Here is a 15,796-nt window from a genome sequence, read left to right as displayed (position 1 = left end):
ATCAAGCTTCAGAATTGTAAATTGAAAATAGATTTTACCTTCAGAGAAAATTTGTTAACCTTTGTTTTGTTTTTCTTTTTGGAGGGGTAGTCCCTATTTTATTACTTACTGTCCCATTTTCAGTGCTCTTACATTTTCTCTCACTGCCTTCAAAGCAAATTCAGGGCAGTAACTATGTTTTGTGGTAATGGGGGAAAGAATCACAGATTCCTGTTTGTACTGCATGAATTGCCTTGTTAGTCAACTTCTTGGATACATTTCTAACCAAGGCTTGGTGGGATACCCCACATTTACCAATACCAGTCTCAGAGAAATGATATGATGATTGCCAGACCTTGATTAAAGATACTGTGGTTTTATTTTGAAAGAGATTTATTCTCAAGTTTCTGAATTTCTCTTGTGCCCCCTTACATGTGTTCTAGTATTATTGTTCACTGTACTTTTGGGGAAAAGTCTGCCCTTTTCTGCAAGGGGTACATAGAAACTGCTTAACTGAGTGCAGAATGTGTTTAGAAGAGTAAATGGTATTTTAATCTGTATAGGAATGATCTTCAAATGCTAATGCACTGGTGAGACAAACCAACAAAATGGCTAGGAGAAGAGTTTTGAAGTTCAACCACAGAGGAATCTATTCTAGTTTTGCCACTTAGAAACTGAAAAGAGTTATTCAACTGCTTTGAGTTTCAAAATCCTCATCTGTAAAGTGGGGACAGTAATCTTTGCCAAGATAATTAGTACAGAGTCACTTCATGGGAAATAGATGGGGAAACAGTGGAAACAGTGTCAGACTTTATATTTTGGGCTCCAGAATCACTGCAGATGGTGACTGCAGCCATGAAATTAAAAGACGCTTACTCCTTGGAAGAAAAGTTATGACCAACCTAGATAGCATATTCAAAAGCAGAGACATTACTTTGCCAACTAAGGTCCGTCTAGTCAAGGCTATGGTTTTTCCTGTGGTCATATATGGATGTGAGAGTTGGACTGTGAAGAAAGCTGAGTGCCGAAGAATTGATGCTTTTGAACTGTGGTGTTGGAGAAGACTCTTGAGAGTCCCTTGGACTGCAAGGAGATCCAGCCAGTGCATTCTGAAGGAGATCAGCCCTGGGATTTCTTTGGAAGGAATGATGCTAAAGCTGAAATTCCAGTACTTTGGCCACCTCATGCGAAGAGTTGACTCATTGGAAAAGACTCTGATGCTGGGAGGGATTGGGGTCAGGAGAAGAAGGGGACGACAGAGGATGAGATGGCTGGATGGCATCACTGACTCGATGGACGCGAGTCTGAGTGAACTCCGGGAGTTGGTGATGGACAGGGAGGCCTGGCGTGCTGCGATTCATGGGGTCACAGAGTCGGACACGACTGAGCGACTGAACTGAACTGAAAATTAGTTTATAAAAATATACACAATAATCTTAAAATAATTATTATATTCCAATATACTCTATTAAAAATAAATATACTATATTCTGTAGTACATAATATGAAGTATAATGTGTTAAGTTGATGCAAAAGTAATTGCAGTTTTGGATCTTGAATTTTAAATCAGTATAGCTAGGCTCAGACACATCTTTATTAATCAAAATAGGAACCATTACAATCAACACACTTTTTGCCGATGAGAAATAAGTCTGTGTATTCCTACAGTGTAAAAATCTGTGCTTCAGGCTTCAATAAACTCTTGGAAAGCATATTCTACATCCTGCTGGTTGTGGAAGCATTTTCCCTGTAAAAAGTTGTCAAGATGTTTGAAGAAGTGGTAGTTGGTTGGTGAGAGGTCAGGTGAATATGGTGGATGAGGCAAAACTTCTTGGCCCAATTCTTTCAACTTTTGAAGCATTCATTGTGCGATGTGTGGTCATGGAAAAGAATTGGGCCGTTTCTGTTGACCAATGCTGGCTGCAGGCATGGCAGTTTTCGATGCATCTCATCAATTTGCTGAGCACATTTCTCAGATGTAATGGTTTCCCCCAGATTCAGAGAGCTGTAATGGATCAGACCAGCAGAAGACCACCAAACAGTAACCATGACATTTTTTTAGTATAAGTTTGGCTTTGGGAAGCACTTTGGAGCTTCTTCTCAGTCCAGCCACTGACTTGGTCATTGCCGGTTGTCATATACAATCCACTTTTCACCACATGTCATAATCCAATCCAGAAATGATCCACTGTTGTTGCACAGAATAAGAGAAGACAACATGTCAAAATGACGATTTTCTTGATTTTCAGTCAGCTTATGAGGCACCCACTTATTAAGCTTTTTCACTTTTTCGATTTGCTTCAAATGCTGAATGACCATAGAATGGTTGATGAGTCCTTCAGCAACTTTTTTGTAGCTTTAAGAAGATCAGCTTGATGCTGCTTTCAACTGGTCACTGTCAACTTCCAATGGCTGGCCACTTCATTCATCTTCAAGGCTTTCATATCCTTTGCAGAACTTCTCAAACCACCACTGTATCGCACATGTATTAGCAGTTCCTGGGCCAAATGCATTGATCTTACAAGTTGTCTCTGCTGCTTTATAGTCCATTTTGAACTCTGATAAGAAAATCACTCAAATTTGCTTTTTGTCCATCCTTTCCATAGTTTAAAATAAATATAAACAGCAGGTACTGAGTCATTAGCAAAAAGAACATCAAGTGAGAAATGTGCATTCAGATGATGTATAACATAACCACACTTATTTAAGTATGTATTCCAATATCAAATGGCAAATTTCAACAATGCAAAAACTGAAATTATGTTTACACTAACCTAATAATTATAATTTATCATTGAATTGATTCACTTGAATTGGTTCACACATGCAGAGAAGAAAAAGTATATTAATTCAAGGAATGCCAACATGTATAGTCTTCCAAAAAGAGAAATATGTATCCATAGGCAGCATAAAATATTGTTTATGAAGCCATTTCTCTATCTAGGGTTATAGATGTAACATCCTGGTGTCCATATATATGTTCCATATATATCTTCCTCCATTGCCTCTTACATTTACTGCTTTCACATTTAATACAGCATGTCACAGACTGTGGTGCCTGATCCCACATTCCATGTGTGACTATATTTTTTTCCCACTGAAATTCTTTCAGTTTATAACCATGTCCCATTTTTATCAAAAGCAGTCTCTCCCCTGAAGAGAGATACAGAATCACTTTGCTGGTGTGTGTAAATCTGAGTTTCATAGGCTCTGGGTCCTCAGTGACTTATTCAGGGAGGACTGACCTATTCTCTTTTTCTTTTTCAATAAGGTCATTAAAGAGTAGGATGGCTTTTGAATCAATAATGGATGAGTGGACTGAAGTTCATGTCTATATAAGTTTTCTTCTCAAACTGATGAACCTTTAATAAAGCTGCAATTTCACTGAAAAAAAAAAAAGAAATGGGTACATTATCACCTACTACTGCACTCACTTTCTAACATGAAGGATATCATATTACCCTAATCCCAAATCCAGGTCAGATGAAACCTCAGAAAGAAAGATAGTCTTCACCAAGAGAGGAGACTGTCTCCTTTTTAAAGTCTATACGCACTGTCTTTGTTTTGTTCACTTGTTTGGTCCAGACTGGTTGACCCTCTTGTAAAAAGGAGCATTGGAAAACCAGTGTTGTCCTTAGATCTGGGCTTTCTGGATTTATAAAGGAAAGGACAGTGGTTATATTCTATATTCTGATTTGTAACTTACTTTAAAATTTTAAAATATTGTCACTGTAAAATAATGCAGAATCAAAATATATTAAACAAATTTGTATATTTTAACAGTTATTAATCAAATTTATGCATAATCACCACCCAGGTCAAGATATAGACCCTATAAGCCCTGCCAATTGTCTGTATGTCATCATAGCTTATTCTCTTGTCACAGACTTAAATGGCATCTTAGTCATTATTTTTTCACCCTTTATTATTTTCCCACCTATACCTATAGCTCTTAAAAATATAGTTTATTTCATGTTTTTGAATTTGTAAAATGGAATCACTGCATGCATTGATATTGTTTCTTGCTTCTTTCTCTAAATATGTCTTGCTTTATTTTTTCTTTCTTTTTGTTTTAATCACTTCATATTTTTCTCTCTTGATTTGGGAGTGATACATTTTGTGTTCTATTAATGACTTGCCTGTAATTATAACTTATTAAAGGCTAAAGCTATTCAAATATTATTTTAGAATATTTTTAAAATTCACTAATCTCCTTCCCAATGTATATGCTATTTCTATCTGTATTTTAATTCTTTCTTTTCTATGTTAACACCACTAGACATTATTTATCCTGTTTTATAGATTCAATACTGATTTATATTTGCCTAATATTTGCCACGTCCCATGTTATTTATTTTTTCCTCTATCTTAGATCTTCCTTCTAGGATTACTTTTCCTTCTGGTTGAAGTATATTCTGAGAAATTCCTGTAGTAAGGGTCTTGTGGTAACAATCTGTCTGAGCGTCTGCTTGTTTCAAATCTATTTCTCCCTCATTTGGGAAATATATATTCTCTCTGGATATAGAATTTTGAGTTGGCAGTAATTTCCTTTCAATACATCTAAAATAGCTTTCCACTGTCTTCTGTCATCCATTATTGTGATCAAGAAGTTACCTGTTAATCTAACTACCATCCTTTGGTTGCTCATAATATTTCCACAGTTTCACAATGATACATTCAAATGTCAATTTCTTTTTATCTCCCTGACTGGATTGTTAGGTCCCCTGAAATTGATTATAGCTCTCATTAATGTAGTTTATTAATAGAAAATCCCAAGCTATTATCTTTTCAAATGAAGCTTCTTTTACATTTTCTCTTGTTTTCTTCTAAGCCCCTAGTTAAACCTGTGTTTTCTCACTCTAGCCTCCACATGCTTTATATTCTTCTTTCTGTCTCTCTGAAGCATTCCAAATAACTTCTCTTGATTCATTTTCTCATTCTTTAATTCAATCTCCCTTTGTGATAATCATTGTTTTTTAAGTTATTAAAATTTTAATTTCTAGAAGTTTATGTTTTTAATTTACTATGTCATTTGTTACAGTTATTCACCCACACACATTTTAAAAACTCGCTTTTATTTTGTGAAAATTAGAAGGCATTTTTTTTTTCAATATTCTGTGTCTTGTGATTCTAACATCTGAAGTCTGTGTCAATTTTTGCTGGTTCTCACTCATGTTGCATTGTTTCCCTGTGTGTCTGCTTACCTTTGACTTTGTGCTAATCATTGTTATTAAAATAGCATGAGAAGTTCTCCGAGGTCTGGAATAAATGTGTCGTACTCCAGAGTGTTTTGCATTTTCCTCAGGTTATCTGTGGGCATGTCCAGTGATTGATTAGATCAATCTAACACTTTAAAATTTTCAAGTTATGTGTACATAAAAGGAGGGCTACAGTTGTGCTATATCTTATCAGGGACAGAAGTATTCACTCCTTCTTCTCTTACATTGCTCTTCTACAAAGGCAGTCTTCTTTATAACCCCTTGGGATTGGGGAAAAGCTACAAGTTTAATATTAGTTTGCCTTTATCTTTTTATAATGCCCTCAGACAAGGTGAAGTTATGTTGATTCGATATTATGCTTTTCTCTCTGGGTTCAGATTCTCACCTCTAAAAAATACTTTCCTTGGAAGTTCCCACTATCTTTTCAGCTTTTCAATTTTAAAGGTAAGTTTAAAAAGAAGTATTTTATCCAGCACTTTTCATTGTTTTTGGTGGGAGAGTTGATCCAAATAGCATAGTTTCTCATTACAATCTACCTCACTTTCATTTAAATATGCATTTGGTTAATCAAGTTTGTGCTATTTATATAAGCCTTGGTGGGAAAAGACTTCATAAGAATATGTATTGAAATCCTACAATGAACAGCTTGCTCGTTAGGGCTACATATAAGGCATAGAGATATAATCAAGATAGTCTTTGCTTTATAGCTGTCTCTGCCAAAAAAATAGGATGAGATGAAACAAGAAACATAGGAGAGGTTGTTTTTTTTTTTTTAACATTTAAAGGAAGGAGAGCTCACATCTGTGAAAGATTTGAATTAGGCCTTGAAGGATGGTTATAATTTCAGTATGAGGAGATTTGTGGGCAGGGAAAATTCCAGCGGAGTAAAAAATGAAATGAAATGAAAATGAACAATGGTATGAAACTGAAAATGGGCAAGGTCTGTGTGCTAAAAAGAGAAATGAGTTTTTTTAGTTTGGTTGGAAGATAGGATAAAAGAAAATGATTGAGAAGACTGCCATGGATTGAGATTTGCTACCAGGGGAGCTCTTTAATAAGGTGTGCCTGTATGCTCCAAACATTTTCACCCTAGAATAATCTCTCATAGCTCTTCTTTTAACAAATATATACTGAACAGCAATATGACCCAGGTGTTATTTGTTTTAAAATGACCGGTACTGTAATAAGGAAGAGACAAGAGAAGAATTAATTCTTCTAACTTCAATTCATTTAGTCCAAGAGCAAAAACGTTTGCTTCAAAAGCAGCTACAGTACTATTTAATTCATCTGGAGCCAGAGACATCCTAAAGAAACAAAATTTGTCAGTTTGATTTATCCTTTGAGGCCTTGGATCATATCCCTTTCCATTTTTCAGGTACACTTATCTACTTTTGTACCACCAAAGTATTTCAGTTGGCTCCTGAAATTCAATTGCAACTTTCTTCCTGTGTAACTTCCATACTTTGTGATTTTAGAGCATCTGCCTGATATGGGGTAGACCTTGGACTATAGCTGTGAGATCTGGCAAATATGCACTGCTGGTTAAAATATATATATATGGATTACTTCATGAGGAAGAAGCTGTGTAATTTAGAGAACTCATTCATTTATTTATTTTATGAACTATTAACAGCTCCTAACAGGTGTCACACTATGTGTTATTAAACCCTAGAGATATCTAGACTATTAATATATGATCCCTACTCTGCAGGTGCTTATGTTTCAGTAGGGGAAACAGAATCATACTTAGGTTTATTATAATAGAATATGACTAACATGATAAAGAAATATAAGAAAACATGCTGGGGAACCATAGGTCTAGCTACAGGTAGTCCTTTCCCAAGGAAACTGTGGTGCTGAGTAATGCTCAGCTTATGTATCTCTTCATGTATTAATTCTGCAAATATCACTGAGGGTACTCGGTATTAAGCCATTATTCTAGGTATTATGAAAGATACAAAAATGAAACAAACTCAGATCTGTCATTTGAGGGCCTGGAAAGAAATAGAAAACACACCCATAAGTCAAATAATTGTAGTGAAAAAGCGGACTTTGATAATTACTCCAGAATGGCATGGACATGGGCATGAGTTAGTTTTATGGTAAACAAGTGGAGAAAGAGATTGCCTCCAGTTGAAAAGGGTTCTAAATATATCCACACAGGAAGTGAAATTTGAGGACATTTCTGAAGGCTGAAGAGGATTTCAATGCAGAAAAAGGGGGGAGAAAGACACTTCACTTGGAAAGAAGGGAGTGAGCAATGATAAAATATGGGAAATCAATTCCTTTATTTATTTTCCAAATATTATCGATTTCTTGTATTGCTCCACATACTATGCTAGTCATTGATCTTAAAAATATTTATTGGTGGTTCTGAGGCCTAGGATGTATATTCACCATTCCAGACTGTTTTGTGCAGACTATTAAACCTTGAACCGGATTGTGAGAAGAGGTGATTTCTTTCTATAGGTCCTGTGGAGCCCTGTATCATTAATATCGTGTTGGCCAAAAAAAGATATTACTGAGAAACCTCAACGAATCTTTTGGCCGACTCAATACTGTGTGTGTATATGTGCTAAATTGCTTCAGTTGTGTCTGGCTCTTTGCAACCCTATGGGCTGTAGCTCTCCAGGCTCCGCTATTCATGGGGATTCTGCAGGCAAATACTGGAGTGGGTTGCTGTGCCCTCCCCTAGGGGATCTTGCCAACTCAGGGATGGAACCCACGTCTCTTATATCTCCTACACTGGCAGGTGGGTTCCTTACCACAAGTGCCATCTAGGAAGCCCCAGCTACTGCATATCCTCAAATTAAGAGAGTTAGAGTTTTCAGAAACAGTTTGGGGGAATTAAGTTTTGGGTTTTTTTCCTACAGTAAAAAAAGGAAGACTTGTTAAACTATCTGAAAAACCTATTCTAAAGATCTATGAAATGGATGAGAGCAATAAGGCCTGTGCTGGTACTGATAAAGATTATAGCAAAACAGCTAAATCTGTCATCATTACGGCCCAATGCATTTAGTAGATCACAGGACATCTTCTCCCTCAAAATATACATTAATATTCTCCCATGACCTGATCTTTTAGCAGTCTGGTCATTTGTAAAGAAGTCCTCATACAAAGAAAGCAAATAGGGTGATTCATCTAAGGAGAGCTGAAAAATACGCTGTGGCCCAAACATGGGTATATCAGCACATCAGTGGGCACCAGTTCAAACAGGGAGGTATTTTCATGTGATGCCAGAGTATGTGTTCAGTGTGGCACCTTACTAAACAAATACATTGTGAAAACTTTATTTCTGATTAGGAAGTATCTCATTTCCACATCCACCCAAAATCAGCCCAAGTGAACCTTATTTCCTTTTATATTTATCACATGATACTCAGAAAACTTAGTATCAATTTTGACATAAATTCTGAAGTATTATAAGCATTTTAGGGACCATTTCTCCCCTCAAACCATACAGTTAAAAAGCCAGTTGTTCAATATGGAAACTACATGTTGACTGTGTATGTAACTCGGATTTTTTGGCTATTTTTGTTTTTCACTTTACACTGTACTAATATTTCTAATCAGAGGCAAACACTGGCAAATTTTACTTCTAATGACAGAAAACTTTTCCAAGGCATTTAATAAACTATTAACGTTTTTAGACCAGTCATTCAGCCATAACCTTGAAAGCAAAAAAAGAGTAATATGGAAGCCTTCGTTAAAATAATTTGTTTACTTTTTCTTAATATTGTTTACTTCCAATGCAGATAATGAGCATAAGCATTAATTAAATAATGCAATATATTTAATGTTCATTCACTGTAGCATGACTTTAATAACAAAGTGGACTTATTTATGGGAGTAAAATGATGTGATTTAGCAAAAAGATGAAAACAGTTTTAATCAGAAAGCTATTCATGAATTATTGAGTATTCTGTACAAAATGAATATGGAATTATTTTATCTTTGTAAAGTGAGTGTTAAGCCCTTATTCGGATCCCTGCTCAAAAAAATAATAAAAACAGAGGTGTATACAATAGATCTACCAACCTTAGCATAACAAAGTCATTTAAAATCTGTGATTAATGTCTTAATTCTTATAATAATAGTGCTCTGGCAAAGTCAGCGTGGTTCATATTGGGGGCAGATTATTAGTACAGCCATTGATTGCACTATCATATGGTCTCATCATATGTTTAAAAATTAAAAGAAAAAAACAGTCCAAAATCTGGAGGATGACAGGTGGGTATCAAAGAAAGAAAAGAAAAGGAAAAATGAATTCTAGTATATGATTAACACAAACTCTGTAAGGAAAAAATGAAATCAAGTGATCGATATTACTATAAATGAGGCCATGTTCTCTGGTTATAATTTTCTCAAGATTTGGCCATTAACCACAATAAATTCTGTATCTTACATAATTTTTAATAACCACAAAAATCTATGAAATTGATAGGATGCTTTATAAATGGATAATAGCTTACTGTCCAATAAACCTCACCTTAGGCTCTTTCAGAAAACTATTTTAATTATGAAGCTTGACTCTCTGTGGTTTATCATTTTGGTCAATGTAATACATGTGATTTAGAGCTTACATTTCTCTAAGATGAAGTGGACTTACTCTACAGTGCATTTTAAAATTTACTGAATGTATGTATTTATTCTTCCTTTAAAATTCACTCCTAAATTGAAATGCTCTGGGAAGCAGTATACCATATTAGGTAGAAATAGGAGCCTCTAAGTCAGACCACCTGGGTTAGGAATTCCAGATTCACATTGTATTTGTTGCTAAAATCTTTGATGTTTCTACTGCAGTTTGGGGTTAATAGGAGTACCTACTTCCTAGAGCTATTGTGAGATTGTGTGAGAAAATCGATGTAGCATGCCTAGCACAAAGCAAAGATAATACATATATTGATTATTATTGTCATTATTATTATTACATACAGCAATAGAGCATAGTGGTTAAGAGAATAGACTTTGGAACCAGAACTAGGTTCAAACACAAAAACTTCAACTTAATAACTATACATTAAAATCCTTGTCTTAATCTTCTGAACAATAACGTAAAGATATTTCAGGTAAAAAAAAAAAAAAAAAAAAAACACTACTCACTGTCCAAAAACAATTCAGAATTTCTTCAGAACTTCATTTCTTATTCATCAGTCAGTTCAATCGCTTAGTCGTGTCCTACTCTTTGTGACCCCATTTACTGCAGCACTCCAGGCCTCCCTGTCCATCACAAACTTCCAGAGTTTACTCAAACTCATGTCCATTGAGTCAGTGATGCCATCCATCCATCTCATCCTCTGTTGTCCCCTTCTCTTCCTGCCTTCAATCTTTCCCAGCATCAGGGTCTTTTTCAGTGAGTCAGTTCTTCGCATCAGGTGCCCAAAGTATTGGAGCTTCAGCTTCAGCATCAGTCCTTCCCAGTGAATATTCAGGACTGGTTTCCTTTAGGATGGAGTGGTTAGATCTCCTTGCAGTCCAAGTGACTATCAAGAGCCTTCTCCAAGACCATAGTTCAAAAGCATCAATTCTTCAGTGCTCAGCTTTCTTTATAGTCCAACTCTCACATCCATATATGACTACTGGAAAAACCATAGCTTTGACTAGACAGACCTTTGTTGGCAAAGTAATGTCTGCTTTTGAATATGCTATCTAGGTTGGTCATAAATTTTCTTCCAAGGAGCAAGTGTCTTTTAATTTCATTGCTGCAGTCATCATCTGCAGTTATTTTGGTGTGAGTGATTTTGGTATGAGTGATTCTTATTCATACCATAGGCCAAAACAAATATTCCCGGTCAGTTTTCTGCTGCAGGGTGCTTGTGCCATCTCTCGGTTCTATCATCCACTAGTGGCTGTAGAAGGAAGATTAAGACAGCATAGGCAAGTCTGCAAGCTGTGTTAAAGCTGTGAGCTCAGAAGCCTCTCACATCATTCTCACTCGCATTCCAGTGATGAGAATGAGTAATGTGGCCACAGGTTGGTGTAAAGGCGGATAGATAAAGTGCAGCCTCTGGATGTTTGAGCTACTTCCCAGAGGGAAGTCTAGACTCTTGAAGAGGGAGCACTGCGCACATTTTAGTGGAGAGCTACCTTTCCCTGTCATAGGAAAGAAATACCCATTGTCTCAGTCCTGATTCTCTAGAAAACAAAGCCAAAAATAAGTACCCGTGCTTCTATTTGGGAGGCATGAGCCCAGGACACAGAGAGTAAAGTAAAAAGGAAGTGAGGCAGGAGATGATGGGAAAGGGTAAAGAGGATGTGTTATCATTCTGGCTACCACTCTACACAGAGCCTCAAAGAGACACTGGAGAGGGCTACTGGGCAGGTGCACCACAGTTTTCAGAGAAGCTGCAAATAAACTGAAGACAGCATGAAGCAGACTGTAGGAGGAAAGGATGGGGTAGGAGAAGGAATTATCAGCCAGGTTTCTTCCCATTTCTTGCTTCAGTTCAGGTCAGTTCAGTCGCTCAGTCATGTCCAGCTCTTTGCGACCCCGTGAATTGCAGCACGCCAGGCCTCCCTGTCCATCACCAACTCCCGGAGTTCACTCATTGTCATGTCCATCGAGTCGGTGATGCCATCCAGCCATCTCCTCCTCTGTCGTCCCCTTCTCCTCCTGCCCCCAATCCCTCCCAGCATCAGGGTCTTTTCTCTTCGCATGAGGTGGCCAAAGTACTGGAGTATCACCCAGTCTCCACTCCCTGTGTTGTGTATATCCTGGACACACTCTTATGACTACTCAGAAAGTCAGAGCCTATCCCCTGTAAAGCAGCATTCCATCCAAATCTAGAGGTGCTAGGGAGCTAAACGTCTGTCTGCACCTTAGCAACTGAGAGGGCCTTGTATTCCAAGAAGGTGTCTAGACTTCCACAGGAAGTGGGACCATATGGGCCCAAGCAGGACTGGCCATCTACAGGGACAGCTGAGGCCAACTGAGTGAATGAGAGTCTAAGGAGGGAATCTGAGGGGCTGCTTGAGGCATCAAAAATATGCCCAAACTACTCACATTGCAGCATTAAATAGTTTTTATGTAATATAAATGTAAGGCAATATAAGCATGCAACAAACATGGAAGCTTTTATATTTATTCTTGCAAGGTTTTGATTCAGGATAAATACAATAAGTTCTTCTTGAAAGGAGAGAATACTTTCTCCTCAACAAACAAAGTAAACAAATGTATAACATTCTAGTGCTCCAGATCACTAACAAGGCTTTGCTTTTCTCAAAATCTGGTTTGATTTGGTCTTGTACTGAAGAAATTTCACTGGAGAAACAATTTCAGCTATTATTAACACCATTTATATTCATATACATAAAACTCACATCTTACAATCAAAGTATCCACTTCTATGTTGACAGCAGCCATACTTTAGACATTAATAAGATCAGGTATCCATTCAGCACTCTTTCCTAAATCATTTTGCCAAAATGAGAATTTATAAGTGAGTTTTATCCTCCTGCATGATTGATTTTCCAGAAACAAAACCAGTTATGTGATAGAACTTAATTCCTTTAAACAGATTTGGTGTTTCATGTTTCAAACTGATAAGGACAATCTGAGTCTATATTCTGGAACAGCAATTAATCCAAAATAAAAAATGGTAGCTAATAACCTGTTTCATAAAATCTGAGCCTTGTCTTTTTTTTCAACCACGTCTAGTAATAAGGGTATGAGAATGAGTGGCCCCATGATTTGTTGCCCACACACATGCCCAGTCTTCATCATGGAAAATGCCATCAAGCAAAAGAGCATCTGGCCTTTGATATTTCTTTAATATACATTAAAAGCCCTCAAATATCTCATAAAGAAAAATGGGAACTTAATCCCAAGTGTTTAAGTCAGGGAAAAATATATTATGGAGAGAATATGCTGTCCACTATTATTGGTAAATGGTAAAGATGGACTAAGAAATAATAAAAATCAGAAGTGGACAAAACCTAAGGTCAATTTTTAATAACTTTGCCTTTTCCAGCAAAGAGCTTTTTTATGTTTTATTGTCTAGAAGAAGTAACTTTTAAATACTTCTATTTAAATATTTTAAAAATCAGTCATTTATATTTTAAGTTTACCCAGAATAAATCTATGTAGACTTAAATTTATATTTAGTCAATTTTTAAAAGTATGTTTTTATAATGACGTACAATGTGATACGTTGGCATCATGTAGTTTAGCAGACTTTTCCATGTGTTTTATAGCTGTAGAATCAGAAATGTTTTCTATTAAAGGATTCTTTAATTTCAGACTTCTTGAATAAAATCTTGATTGTCTTCCAAATAAATTCTGCAACTTTTTTGAACAACTTATTCCAATATTTAACAATGCTGATAATTTCCCCCTCTAATAAAGCCTAGTCCCTAAAATTGTTCTCCAAGCCTAGGTCTTTTCGCTTTAAATTTGTAAAAATGAATGATTGATTAGGATCATTCTTATATAGCCCTTCATTTACGTAGTTTTCTTTTCTTGACGTGGATATTTTTATTTGCTAGGCTTTTACCAAAATCTCTTTAGCTTTTTCTGGCATACTTTAAAATTTAGCCCAAATCTCTATCATTTGCTTCAATTTTGCTATAATATTAGCTCCTATTAAAGGTCAGTATAAATGAGACGATTGTATTTTTATGTCAAGTATTTCTCATTTTATAAACTAAAATTCTGAGGTGTATTTTTAATTTTATTTATTAATATATTGGAATGAATCTGGAAATTTTCTGTTGCAGGTTTCCAGTTTGTAAATTGATTGAGCAGTTAACAGATTTCTGTTTTGGGCTTATTTGGGGCCACTTTGCTAGATTTTAGGAAAACAAAGATTTATAAGACAAATCCAACTTGTTTGGGAACTGGAGGAAAGAGACAGGTCAGAAAGTGGTTGTAATATGTGGATATGTCCAAAAAAGTGTGTTTCAGAGTAGGGAAAATGGTGAGGAGTGAGTGACTGTGCCTACAGAGGTGAAGGAGAGCCTCATGTAGGTTATTTTGGAGTTATGTCATGAAATGGAGCAAGATTATGGCAGATGGCAGGCAAGGAAAGTGGTTGAAGAGAGAAATACATGTGTTCCAGGTGAACAGGGGTGCATGTACACTCAGATCCCCATGTAGAGAGTCGCGAAAGCATGCTGCATTTTGGAAGCTGCCTAGACTTCAGCAATGCTGGCATAGAGAAGAAAGACAGATGAATGGAATTGAGAAGGTGATTGGAGGATAATGAAAAGAAGCATATATACTCTGCTACGGTCCTCATGCGAAGAGTTGACTCATTGGAAAAGACTCTGATGCTGGGAGGGATTGGGGGCTGGAGGAGAAGGGGACGACAGAGGATGAGATGGCTGGATGGCATCCCTGACTCAATGGACATGAGTCTGAGTGAACTCTGGGAGTTGGTGATGGACAGGGATGCCTGGCGTGCTGCGATTCATGGAGTTGCAAAGAGTTGGACATGACTGAGAGACTGAACTGAACTCAACTGAAGGTATTTGTACATTATTCTGTAGATAAAAAATTTTCTAGAAGAAATATTTTTGAGATTTATATCTTAGGAAAAAAAATTCAAAACACAGAGAATGAATTGAAATGTTTTTTTCCTGTGATCAGAAGAAACAGCATGGAGAGGAATTCAGATGGGAGAAAATAAGAACTCAGACTAGACTGTGACCTGGTTCTGGAATTTGTGGCTGTTGATGTAAAGTAGAGAATTAAGAAAACAAGGAAAGTAAAGGAGGTTAAGAAAATGATTAGGCAAGATGAGCAATAGAGAAAGGGGGGCAACTCTGAGAAGACAGTGATTTCACAGAGTTGTCTGTGCTACATCCTAATGATAGAAAATAGAGTTCTGGGGACAAGAAACCAACGGGAAGTTAGCATGTTTATAAGTGATGGATTAGATCATAGGCAAGAGCAAAACCCGAAGGATGCTTGTAAGCTATGAGAAATAATAAAGGTCTAGAACCATAAACCAAGGATTACTAACATTTGAGAAATGGGTTTCCCTGGTGTTTCAGTTGGTAAAGAGTCCACCTGCAACACAGAAAACCAACGGCAATGTGAAGACCCAAGTTCAGTCCCTGGGTCGGGAAGGTCCCCTGGAGAAGAACATGGCAGCCCACTCCAGTGTTCTTGCCTGGGAAACCCTATGGGCAGAGGAGCCTGGCAGGCTACATTCAGTGGGATCCCAAGAGTCAAACATGACTTAAAAACTAAACCACCACCACCACCAAGAAATGGGATGAGGAAGTGAAGTCAGTGAAAAAAAAAAAACAAGCAAACAAACAAACAAAAAAAAAACAGAGAATGCAACATATAAAAAGTGAAGAATTAGGAGAGAAAGTGTCTTAGCTTGAGAGACAAAGAGTTTTAAGGAGAAGGGCCAGCAGCATTTCATATTACAGAGTTCAGCTGGAATCTTTAGAGGTGAGAAAGCATCAGGCTGTTTCTGTTGACCTTAATGGTTAAGATACTGTGAAGAGGATGGAACAAGAACAAACAGAGAACATAACTACAGGAAACTCTGAAGAATCCTGGTTATCATAGAAGGAAATGGGTGAGATTGAGAAACTGTGAAGTTGTGGCCTAGTGCTTGCTTTCTTGTGTGTGTGTGTGTGTGTGT

General features: G+C 36.8%; 1 protein-coding gene across 4 annotated transcripts in view; it reads left to right on the top strand.

Moving 5' to 3' along the window:
* The window catches only part of ARHGAP15 (Rho GTPase activating protein 15), a 700,830-nt gene that overhangs the window by 130,088 nt on the left and 554,946 nt on the right, over positions 1-15,796 (top strand). The window lies entirely within an intron of this gene.

Source organism: Ovis aries, chromosome 2 (assembly GCF_016772045.2).
Source record: "Ovis aries strain OAR_USU_Benz2616 breed Rambouillet chromosome 2, ARS-UI_Ramb_v3.0, whole genome shotgun sequence".
Lineage (NCBI taxonomy): Eukaryota > Metazoa > Chordata > Mammalia > Artiodactyla > Bovidae > Ovis > Ovis aries.
This window is presented reverse-complemented; position numbering and strand designations above follow the sequence as displayed.